Source organism: Triticum urartu, chromosome 6 (genome assembly GCF_003073215.2).
Source record: "Triticum urartu cultivar G1812 chromosome 6, Tu2.1, whole genome shotgun sequence".
Taxonomy (NCBI): Eukaryota; Viridiplantae; Streptophyta; class Magnoliopsida; order Poales; family Poaceae; genus Triticum; species Triticum urartu.
Genome location: NC_053027.1, coordinates 269345250 through 269356724, shown reverse-complemented (window position 1 = coordinate 269356724; position 11475 = coordinate 269345250).

The window sequence follows — 11475 nt, the reverse complement described above, 5'->3', positions numbered from 1 at the left end:
CTTTTGTCCTTTCATCTTGGTAAGGTTATTCCGAGATTGGGTCGTCTTAGCTGACGGGTCTGGCGCCAAAACTAAACAACTATCGATACCTCATGGTGGTCAACAATTTGTGGTTTCTCCTGCAGGAAATGGGTCTGGGTGATCCTCACCGTATAACCTACGGTTGGCAAAGCTGCCGTGTACAAGGGAAAAATTCTTATACCATTCTAAGGTTTAACAAGGTTTAATATCGTCGTCTCTCTTCTATAGGCAAGTCACTCAGATTTACCATCCCATATAGCAAGGCGAATAATAAGAGTAAGTCGGTATGGTGATCAATCCATCCCACACCCAAATCATTACCTTGTATACAGTTTAGCGAATCTCGCATTCTAACACTCGGTCATCCTCACAAGCATTGCAGAATTTCTCTTGTCGACGAACCAAGTTCGGATAACTCCATAGATTCTGCAAGCCAAACAAACATCTATCGTTCCTTCACAACTCTCAGGTTTTGCGTTACTCCTATAAGATCGTCTATCGATAAGGGCATATCCTCTTCCAGGGTTTTTCCTTCAGCAAGAGTGTGCTTGCTTCTTGGAAGGTCCTGGGGCCTGTGAGTTATGGCCCATCTCATCACTTGTAGTCCTTGAACTTATCATCGGGCAACTGATCATTATTTCAACTTCCAACTTCCTAGTATTCTTAATTCCATCCAATCGTATTGACTTCCTTCCTTCTATTGGCACCAAACTAGGACATGATTACTCAGACTCATCATGGAGTTTCCATTGATCGATATTTCCGACATCATACCTCCTTTATATCCAATGGTAATTTATCTCTTCATCCTCATGGGGCATCCCTCATACCGAGATAAAACTCGTATTCATTTTGTCCGAAATCCATTACAGGGTACTACCACCCTTAAAATGCACAAACCTTCCATAGACCATATTTCTCATATCCTAAAAAAATGGTCAAAATCCTTCTTCATAGAGTAACAACTCATAAAATCCATATCAGTACCAACGTTGCTACTTTATTCATTCTCCAATGATTACAATCTCTTGCTTTTCCATTACAAGTCTCAACTCAACACCTCAATATAGAAGAAAATGTTCTTACTTCTACTACTGCATTCCTTTTGTTGCAAACTCAACTATCTAGCACAAGTTTCCTTCTCCTTAGGGCATTCGCTGGCAAACATATTACTTCTGACAAGTATCGAGGTTTCCTTTTTTTTGGACAACTGCTGAGGTAGTGCCCTGACTCCTTGCACCTGTAACAGGTGATATGACTCAGGTCCTTCCTGGAATCCAATCTGCTTCTCTTCCTGGACCTTTCCATGCGAATCATGGCTTCTATTTCCTGTGTTTCATATTCTACTTTCTCTGTCGGGAATTCTACTAAATCCCCATTCAAACAATTTTGGGAGATGTGTCCTTCTTCTCCGCATGAATAGCATGAATTAGTGCAGGGTTTACTCGGGTCTTCTTTAGGTGTGTCCTCCACCTCTTCGTTCATCACGGGTTCTTCTAACATTTCCATAAGGGCTCCTTTCTTCACTTCTTTCTTCTGCTGGATGGTTCGTTGTCCCATGGGGTAAATGTGACACTGAGCAGGATAGTGGGTAGTCCCTTCACACAAGAAACAAGTAATTTGCCTAGTTGGGCATTCTTCAACTGGGTGACTTCCTTCACAATTAGGGCATTCATCCTTGTGTTCTTTATGGGTGTGTCCTATTTCTCCACAAATCTTGCATGCACAAGGTTTCTTCATATCCTTTCCATAAGGCTTCAACTTCTGGGAAACAAGCCGAGACTTTGGCAGAGCCAACTTAAATTCTTTCCAAGTGGTTACTCCTTGCCATCCATTGATGGTTTGGTACATCCTCCACCAAGTAGCAGCACCTCTTTCAAAGCACTGAAGAGCATGTTGGGTCATATCATTCCCGACTATAGGGTTGTTCTCCATATGATCCTCCATGTTCTGAATCCATCGGTCTGCCTCCAATTGACTCATTGGTCCCGAAAATACAAGCTCATCTCCATTCATCCTCTATTGGGTCCATGGGTTTCGGGGTGAGATAAGAGAGATTCAAGAGGGATGCACACAATACAAACAAAAGTTTTGAAAAGACAGATTTTATTATGGCAGTCGGAAAAACAACAAACAAATGACAGCTCACAATTGTCGCATCTAACGTAGGTGTATAACAGGGGTTTGGTCTTCTAAGGTCAACGTCGCCAAACTCTTCAAGTCTTGTTCATGCCTCCAATGGCTTCTTCCGATCATGTTTGTCCTTCTCAATTTCTTCTGCCAGATCAATCTCTGTTGACGTGAAATCTCTCGTGACATCCTTTAATATTCCGGAGTTGCATTGCAAACTTATGGTTTCAACATTCTTCACATGAACCATGGTCCTACTGTCCTTCAGTTCCTAACAAATTTCTGGTATCTCGAGTTTGTAACTCCTCCAGCTTGGCTACTTTCGCGTCTTGGACCTAAGTTCTTCATGAAATGCTCCTTGTCAAAATACGGCTTCTTGTTGCTCCATCTTAACTTCTTGATGTACTACTCCAGATCCTGGTGATACACCGGCTAAGGTTAAACTTCATCTTACTAATAGGTGCTCCATCAGCCTTCTTCCATCTAATCCATTCTGAAGAAATGCATCCTTAACTGAGCACGGTGACAATAGTATTAGCGGGCGATGACATCACGGATAACCATGTTTCTACTCTTGTCATTCCCATGAGCTATCATTCCATAGTTGATATCTCCTGCCTTAGGGTTTCTTTGACAAAACTTCGAGTTCTCATACTCCTTATTTCAGTCTTTCTCCGATACACCTTGATCTCGGGTATTGACAACTTCCATAATCTGTCAAGTTCCATAAGGGTAGCCTTCCTAGGTCATACAAATCTGGGAATTCTTAAGAGCCTTCAAATTCTACTTGACTTCGGTCTTCAACCGTTGTAGTTTCCATTATACATATGCACGGAAAATACTCTTCATTCCGAAGTGGTCTTAGTTGTCCGATATCTTGTACTTCTTGGAGTGGTCTCATCAGTCGAATCTTTGTGTGGTCAAAAGGGGAAAGGGGTATGGTCTCACTAAAGGGAATTTTTTTGAATAAGTTCAGAAGAGAAGAGAGGTAAAAGATCTTTTTGAAAGGGAAAGTTGTAGAGAAAAATCTTTGCTATGGGCTTGCCAGTTTCTAGGGTCACGTCCTACAGTCAACATGTGCTCTAATACCATCTTGTAGCGACCTGACCCGAATGGGTCAAGTCTCTGTGCTTAAGTGTCATCCCTGGATCGGTATGCTGACACACACAGTACTCGAGGATTTATAGCAGAGGTAAATCACATGTAAAAGTAACGTAAATACTATTACCTCAATCCATATAGAGGAAGCAACAAGGTTGTGGATTCCCATCAACACCAACGGCAAAGTTGAGTGTAGAAATCATAACCCTAACGTATCACTTACTCGTCGTAAGAAACCTGCAACATGAGACGTTGCAGCCCGAAACGGGTCAGTACATTGAATGTACTGGCAAATTCACACCATAGAGAATGATGAATAAAGGCTATCACTATATGCATATATGGCTGGTGGAAAAGCTCTATGGTTATAAGGTTTTTGCGTAAAGCCAATTTTTCCCTACTGCAAAGGAATACATTTTAATTAACTATCATGGTGGTTGTTGAACATTGAGAATGGTTGACAGCATTCTCAATCCCAATTAAGCAACATCATTAAAACCCAACAATTTTCATTTAAAGTAACGTGATGAGATCAACAGGATAATCCAAGAACTAGATACTCAAGATGTCCATAACCGGGGACACTACTAATCATGATTAGTTTATACACTCTGCAGAGGTTTGCGCACTTTTCCCCACAAGACTCGATCGCCTCCGTTGGATTTCTCGCACTACATGGTGTTTGAGAAACGGATGACCGAGACATAGTCTTTCAGAAGCGCTAGCACCTTACGATCGGGTAGACCGTACCACCTACATCCCCTACATCTGCTAGTCTACCACTGTAAGAGTTCGCACAACTTAATCAACTATGCCAGAGCCCATAATGGCTTGTGGCTGCACACGGAAGTTTCTAGTATGAATAATCTCATGATCCCTTTGAGCCTGGGTGGCGGTCCAAAAGAAAAACAGGCAAGTCCTGGGATACCCAGGTGCCTCAATCCACCCAGATGTGTGTTTAGGTTGCCACCTTAGATAAACCCTTAGTTAACAATCTCACATCTGTCATGGATATCACTCACCCAATCCACGTCTACTAGCATAGCATGGCATAATAAGTAAACGTAGAAGTAACTCCCAAAGGTTTGATAATAAATAGGTAATAGGTACTACCTCATCTACTTCCCATCCCACAATTTAATTAGATCCTAATCATGCAATGTGTGAAGGTTGATCTAATGCAATAAAACTGGGTTGTAGAAAAAGGCATGATCAAAGTGTTACTTGCCTGCAATGTTGATGAAGATGATTCGCACTCAAAACTCTTGATAGATTTGCTCGTCACACTCCGGTCAATCTATCGTAAGCAAGCAATAGTAACCACACATAAGCAATCACTCAAAAGATCAAAAAGATCGAAGAAGACAATCCAGAAAACATCAAAACCAAGCAAATAACTCCTGCAACATAAAACAATTTCTAACAGTACCAAAATTATGTGAATTTGGCCTTATTAGAATGTTTAGGTCAAGAGCTTCGATTTGCAAAAAGAATCAACTCAAACGGAGCTACAAAACTCAAGTTATGATCAAACGAAGTTTGAATTCAAATCTGATCTAATTTAAATTTTAAACTTTTCAAAAACATGTTTGAGTTGGATTAATGGATAGAGGAGATCGTAACGAAGATGTGAGCGTTGGTTTCGTTGAATTCCGACTAACGAGCAAAAAGTTGTGATTGTTTGAAGAACAGGGCTAAACTGTAAAGAAAATCCTCACATACAGGTCCCTGGCCGAAATAAATAAGAAAAAGGAAAAATCTATCGAGCGAACGCTCGCTACAGAACCTATACGACGAAAACCGTTCGCTAAAGAAGCTAACTAATGAACGTTCATTAAATAAATAAACCTAAACAAAATCGGTTTTATAACAAAACCGATCTAGCATTTTTTTTAAAGAAAACCTAACTCTAAAAAATAAACCGGACCGGGCGGTTTTATTACCGGTTCGGGGGTTTTCTTTTGAAAAACGGCGAAGGCGTTTTCCGGCAGCGGCGGTTACCGCGGCGATCGCCGGAGTCGGGAGGACGACGGCGGCGGCTCCGGTGGTCGCGGAGGGCAATGGCGCGGGGCGGCAGCTCCACGTGGCGGCAGGGCAAAGCGCGGGCGGCGGCGCAGGCAACGGCGGCGAACCAGGCAACGGCGGGGAATGACGCGGCGAGGCGGCGAGCGGCGCGGCACGCGGTGCAGCGGCGGCGCGGCAACGGCAGCAGCAGATGCGGCGGCAGCACGGTTGTGCGGCGGCGGCGAGAGGAGCGACGAGGCCCGGGGCCTCAGCTTATATAGGCAGGGAGGGGAGGTCTCGGGAGTCGTGGAGGAGGGGCAAGGGGAGGCGTGCCCGGCCGGGACTCGACGCCGGCGGCGGAGTCGGCCACGCTCGGGACTATGTCCCGAGCTCGAAGACTGGGCGACGCGGGCTGGGCCATGGCCTGTTGGGCCGGCTGGCCTGGCGCGGAGAGAGAGAGAGAGAGCAGTGCTGGGCTTCGGCCCGGCACTGTTCGAAGAGTTTTTTTTATAAACATTTTCGTTCCAAAAGAATAAAAGCAAAATAACTAAAAATATTATATAGCATATAATATATCAAAATTTTGAAAAAAAGATTTTCTACGACATGAACATTTTTCTAGCATTAAATAAAATACACACAAATTCTAATAATTCAAAGAGTGCTACTGGTCTATTAAAATCCAACAAAAATCATTTTATAAATACCAAAATGATTTCAAATTAATTTTTTTCTCCAATTTTCTATTGTAGGGAATCATGTTACCCTATTTTCCATATATTTTATTTTTGGAGGAAAATAATTTGAATAAAACTCAAATAACTCCAAATAAATTCAAAAGAACTTTGAATTTAATTCTTTGAACTCCCAACTCATATTTCATATAATTTGAAGAAGTCATTTTATCTTCTCTCATGAAAATCATTGAGCTGCATGAAGTTTATGAATTGAAATATTTCCAAATGAAATTCAATTATTTTCAAATACCCCTTTCATTTAATTTAAATGGAAGAAGTCATATCATCTTCACTCAAGGGTTTTGCATTTGAGAAGAATTTGAATTCATGGAGATCAGAAAGCAAATATGAAAGTTTGGGAAAGTCCTTTTATTCCCTCTCATTTAACTTTCAAAAAGAATTCGAATTTCACTCAATTTCACGCAATCAATCAAACAATCAATCAATTCTATCTATTTATTATAACATTCCAAAATTTATATTTTTGGGATGTTACACTTCGGCCTTTCGAAAACAAGCTAGACACCATATGGAACATGCAACCACATATGACACCGCGAAGTTAAAGCAAGCACCTGGGATGGTGGTTCATTACGAGCGAGGTCATCAACTCCAGAGCTACGTTCCCCGTCTCCATCTGCTGACACTACACCCTTTAAAGCGTTGAAACGTGTCTTGCCTAGCCGCACACCAAACTAGAGCGACTTCTATCTTTTCTTTTTGGCTTCTCTCATGGCAGCAGAGTCTGAAATACCCTTGCATAAAAACACAACAGTGAGAGTAAGGGTGAAGTGTGTGCAGAACTAGTGCAATGTAAAAGTAGCAGATAGCAGGTGGCTGAAAAATAAATGACAGGAAACATATGATAGCTCTATAACATTGCATGGCAAACAAAATTAGATTCTACTCTGTATGATATTGTAATATATGAGCACAGGAAATGTAGGTACTCCTCCAGCACACCACCACATGTGGTGATATCTAAGATAACAGTCGGCTGAAAATAAATAGGTCAGTCGATTTTTTTAATGAACCATCCGATCTATAAGGAACGGGCAGATGGCCTTCGTCTACCTCCCGCCAGTCACTGTTGACGATCTTTCTCGAACCGTTAGCGACCACCGGCCCAGACCCCTGCCTCCGCCGCCCGCCCTCCCATCGACCTCACACCACCGCCGTGCTTGGCAGCGCCCCCAGGCCATCCCTTTAATCCCGGCCGACCTCCAGATCGGGCGCTGGTAGCTCTAAGCCGCACACGCCCCTAAGATAAACACCAAGGCGCTGCTTCCCCGGCGTAATAGGCGTACTAGCGCCTGTTACACCGGGGAATGCTTCCGTTAATTGGGAATCAAGTGGCCAGAAATTGAAATTCAGGGGGGCGACGGACCTCTAGCTAAGGTGAAATAGTATATGAGGAGAAACATTGTGCATCGCGAGTTACTAGGAACATCTAGTATCAAGAAGAAGCGGTCAACTAGTGTCTTCTGTGGGATGAATACCATGCAAGAAGAGACGTAAGATTTGCACGAATAAGGGAAGAGGAGTACCTTTTTCGGTTGTCGGTGTGGTCACCTCCACAAGTCGCGCCGATTTTCTTCTTTTTACCGGGGAAATCGATGTTCTGGAGGGTGCAGGCTTGGACGAACCCATGGCCAAATTGTTGACTGTGTTGCCGTGGCCGTATGTCGGCGGAGGGGAAGTAGATCCGAGGTGGCAAAGGATGGCGTAGCAGGAACAGCTCCGGTGCGGTGGAGGGTGGCGAAGTTGGAGCGGTAGCAGTGAGGCGCAGGACGGCGTGGTTGAACTGGCTCGGGTACGAATGGCTTGGCCTCGGCTTCAACTACTAGCCGTGGAGGGCGTTGCGGTTGAGGTTGCGGTGGACGACGACGTCGGGGTATCAGCTCCGGTGTGATGGAGGAGGGTGGCGGTTGATGGGTGGGATGGGGTGGCGGATGGAGGACGCCGGGGTTTCGCGGCTGGTGGAGTACCATGTTTTGGTGGGTTTTGGCGCCCACGGAGTACGAATGAGGAATCGGACGGGTGGGGGGGCACCATGTTTTGGTCTGGGACGCGCTTATTTTTGGCTTTTTTGGACAGAAATGGGACGCGCTTGTTTGAAATTTTGGGGAAGTACAAACTTTGCCCCCCTCTTAAATTTCGGACCTACTGCGGGTCAGGGGTAGGATGGTAATCCAGGTGTGCCAAATAGTGGGCGGGAGCGATTTCGGCTGCGCGCATGTGTGCTTAGGCGGCCATTGTGTATGAATGTTTTTTGGATGCGGTTGCGTGGCGTCTAGATGAAGCTATAAACCTACCCTAGTTTAGACCTTTGGACGTCGGGCCGGTAGGTTTCACAGGTCGGAGTTATTAGAAAAGTAATTTCGTTGTACTACCAAACATTGGTCTCACGCGGTTTTGGGCGAGTAGAGGCTCTTTTGGCGGTTCGTTCGAAATTTTGAAACACAAGCATTCACGTTTAGAGTACTCTTGAACTATGATGATTGACCTAAATATACGATGTTATATTTGACCTTGTATGTTTGAAAACCTCATTAAATTATCCGCTTCTTTTTGAAATTTTGACACTTGAAAATCCTATAACTACGATTATTTTGGAATGGAGGAGCTAAATTTGAATCTATTTTGTACACGACTACATATGCTATTATGTACAAAATCAGAGCAAAGATTGGTGCCCCCATAATTTAGGTATGGTTTACAAATGCCATGATATCAAATTCAAATAATTGAATGGACTTCATGTTGAATTCGATTTTTTTAAACCACCTTAAGTTGAATTCAAATGTGTGCTAGTTCATAGGTAGTAGCTATTTATAATGTCCATTGTGTAACTTTCGTATGTATAATGTGCTTTACACACACAACATGAACTATACTCACGTTTATATTCGATTGCTAAAGTGATGCATTGTCTGGAGTTCAAAATACTAACTATGTGGATCAATTGTGTCAAATAATAACATAGACATGCTCAAATTCGATAGAATCTAGATGTCTGATGGATCAATGACTGCTCCTTACGCGAATTGCAAATATCATGACCCCATCCTAATATTTGGATACAATTTATATCTTCAATCAATGTGTAGAGCAGTCTTTTACGTGTAGTTTCACTCTCTATCGGTGGTTTCTCACACATGCTCACACACTCTCTCCCGAGGTGTCTTTCGCGCACACATGCTCTAGATATAACCCTCCCTCCCTCTCGTAACCATTTACAACTGTTTTCACTAACCTTTATCACAAGTACTCTTCCTCTCACAAACATATACACGCACAATCCTCATCGACCCTTTCTATATACATGGACCTGCCTATGTGTCTCATGTACACACATTATGTTTACGCCTATCTCTCACGCATTGTCTCACACCTCTCTTCCTAATCGACGAGTATGATTCTAGCAGAGCATTCTGTAGGATCCCCTTAAAGTTAGGTTGGATGAATAGTAATATCAGAGATAAAGGGGTTACCTTAGTCCGAGAACCTAGGGTTACAAATCCTAGCCGGCTTTGTCAGTGGACACAGAGTCCTTCACAATTCTGCTATCTTTGTCTTGTACAACTAGTCATCCATGGGTCTTCCTAAATGCATCACGGGCCGACCAATGTGGCGCAGGACGGAACAGAACGAAGGGCCTCACCTCGACCCACCGGACCTCACGCGGTGACACACCCTCTGCCCCCACGTCTCATTATCTTCTCACACCCACACATACCAACACAAACACCACACACACACAGAAAATTTCTCCTGGTGCCTCTATTCCCTCCCCCCTTGCATATACACACTCAAAGGAATTGGATCTCTTGTCGTGACATCATATTCGTCTCTCTCTCTCTAGACCACTCTCATTTCTCCTGCTATCTCTCCCACGCCCCGCCCCCCATCGGCCCCTCTATCCATGCCTCTCTCGAATACGTAATACACACACATACCTCTCTAGGCCCCGCCAAATGCATCAACTACACATTCACACATGTTACATCACGTACCCCATTGATCTAAAAAGCCCTCTCTTCACGTTTATTTCGCATACAACATTCCTTTTGAATAAAGTGTGGCCAAAAAATTATTTTAGAATTTCTACATATATACAACATTACAAAGTTATATGGAGGAGTATGAATGCTAATTTGCATTGCATGGAGCCCACAACGATATTTATTCCGCACTATGAATTTGTATATTTTTATACTATATACAAAGTTAGTCATAATAAAGAGAAACGAAGAGCATCTCTCTCTCCATCGCATACCCCCCCCTGTACGCCCCTTTCACGTATGCACACAAAACTATCTCCAGGTCCTCTAAAAGTAAGCCCCTAGAAAATTCACGCATGTTTCATCTTTCTCTCGCGATATATGCAATGACAATCATTGTATTTGAAGCTAAAGCACGATACGTACATTGGACTTCAGAATCCACTCATTACGGTCACCATTTACGTTTAGTGATTATTATGCAGTCACGGGCTCACCGTACAACTCTGTATTTGCTAATGACATGACTAGTTGACCAGTTAAACGCTCCACGTGGCACCTCTAGTGTTGCATCACATTATCTCACTACCATCGTGCCCACCTGTCGACTTGTATCTACTCTACATCTACACTCTTATAAAATACATAAAATACACTCTTATAAAAAAAACAGAGTTGGTGATGATGGTGTGCCTGCCATCCTGCAATATAGGCCATCCGATTTATATCTGATGGATAGGAAAGAAACTATGGCAATTTTGCAAAAAGGTACCCACACACCTCTCCACATTTGCAAATAAGGCCTTCCCTCGTTCATCCTTTTCTCTCACAAGATAAACAAGACATACAAATGCATCTTGATGTTACATGCAACGCATGGGCATCTTGCTAGTAAGAATGAAAACAAACGACAAAAAAATATTTGGATGGTGGTTCAAAGTCATGACCACGGGCACAGTGGACAAGGTGGCCTTGTATTGGTATGCTGAGCCGTCTGTTTTAACACACATGAGCTGGTGTGGTGATTATACACACACGCACGCATGCACACGAACTGCATCCACGCAACACTCACACAAACACATGCACCCACGCACGCACGCAACACTCACACGTACACACGCAGCCACGCACGCACGCACACAACACTCACACGCACACACGCACGCATGCATGCACACACCAGTACACCACACGACCAACACACACTCTCACGCTCAAGTGCTCAACCTACACGTGGACGCGCACACATCAGGCCCTGACAGACACATACACAACTAGGTGATTCCCGCGCACGGGTTGGAGCCTTGTCGCGCCTGCGTAAATTTGTGTTTATCTGACCTTTTGCCTATGCGAACTGACAGGTGGGACCCACAACGAACGTGGTCAATTTAACTAGTCAACATGGCGCCATGCAGACTATTTGGCCGGTCAACAGAGTGCAATCCGATGCTGAGCTATGATCAAGTGACCGTATA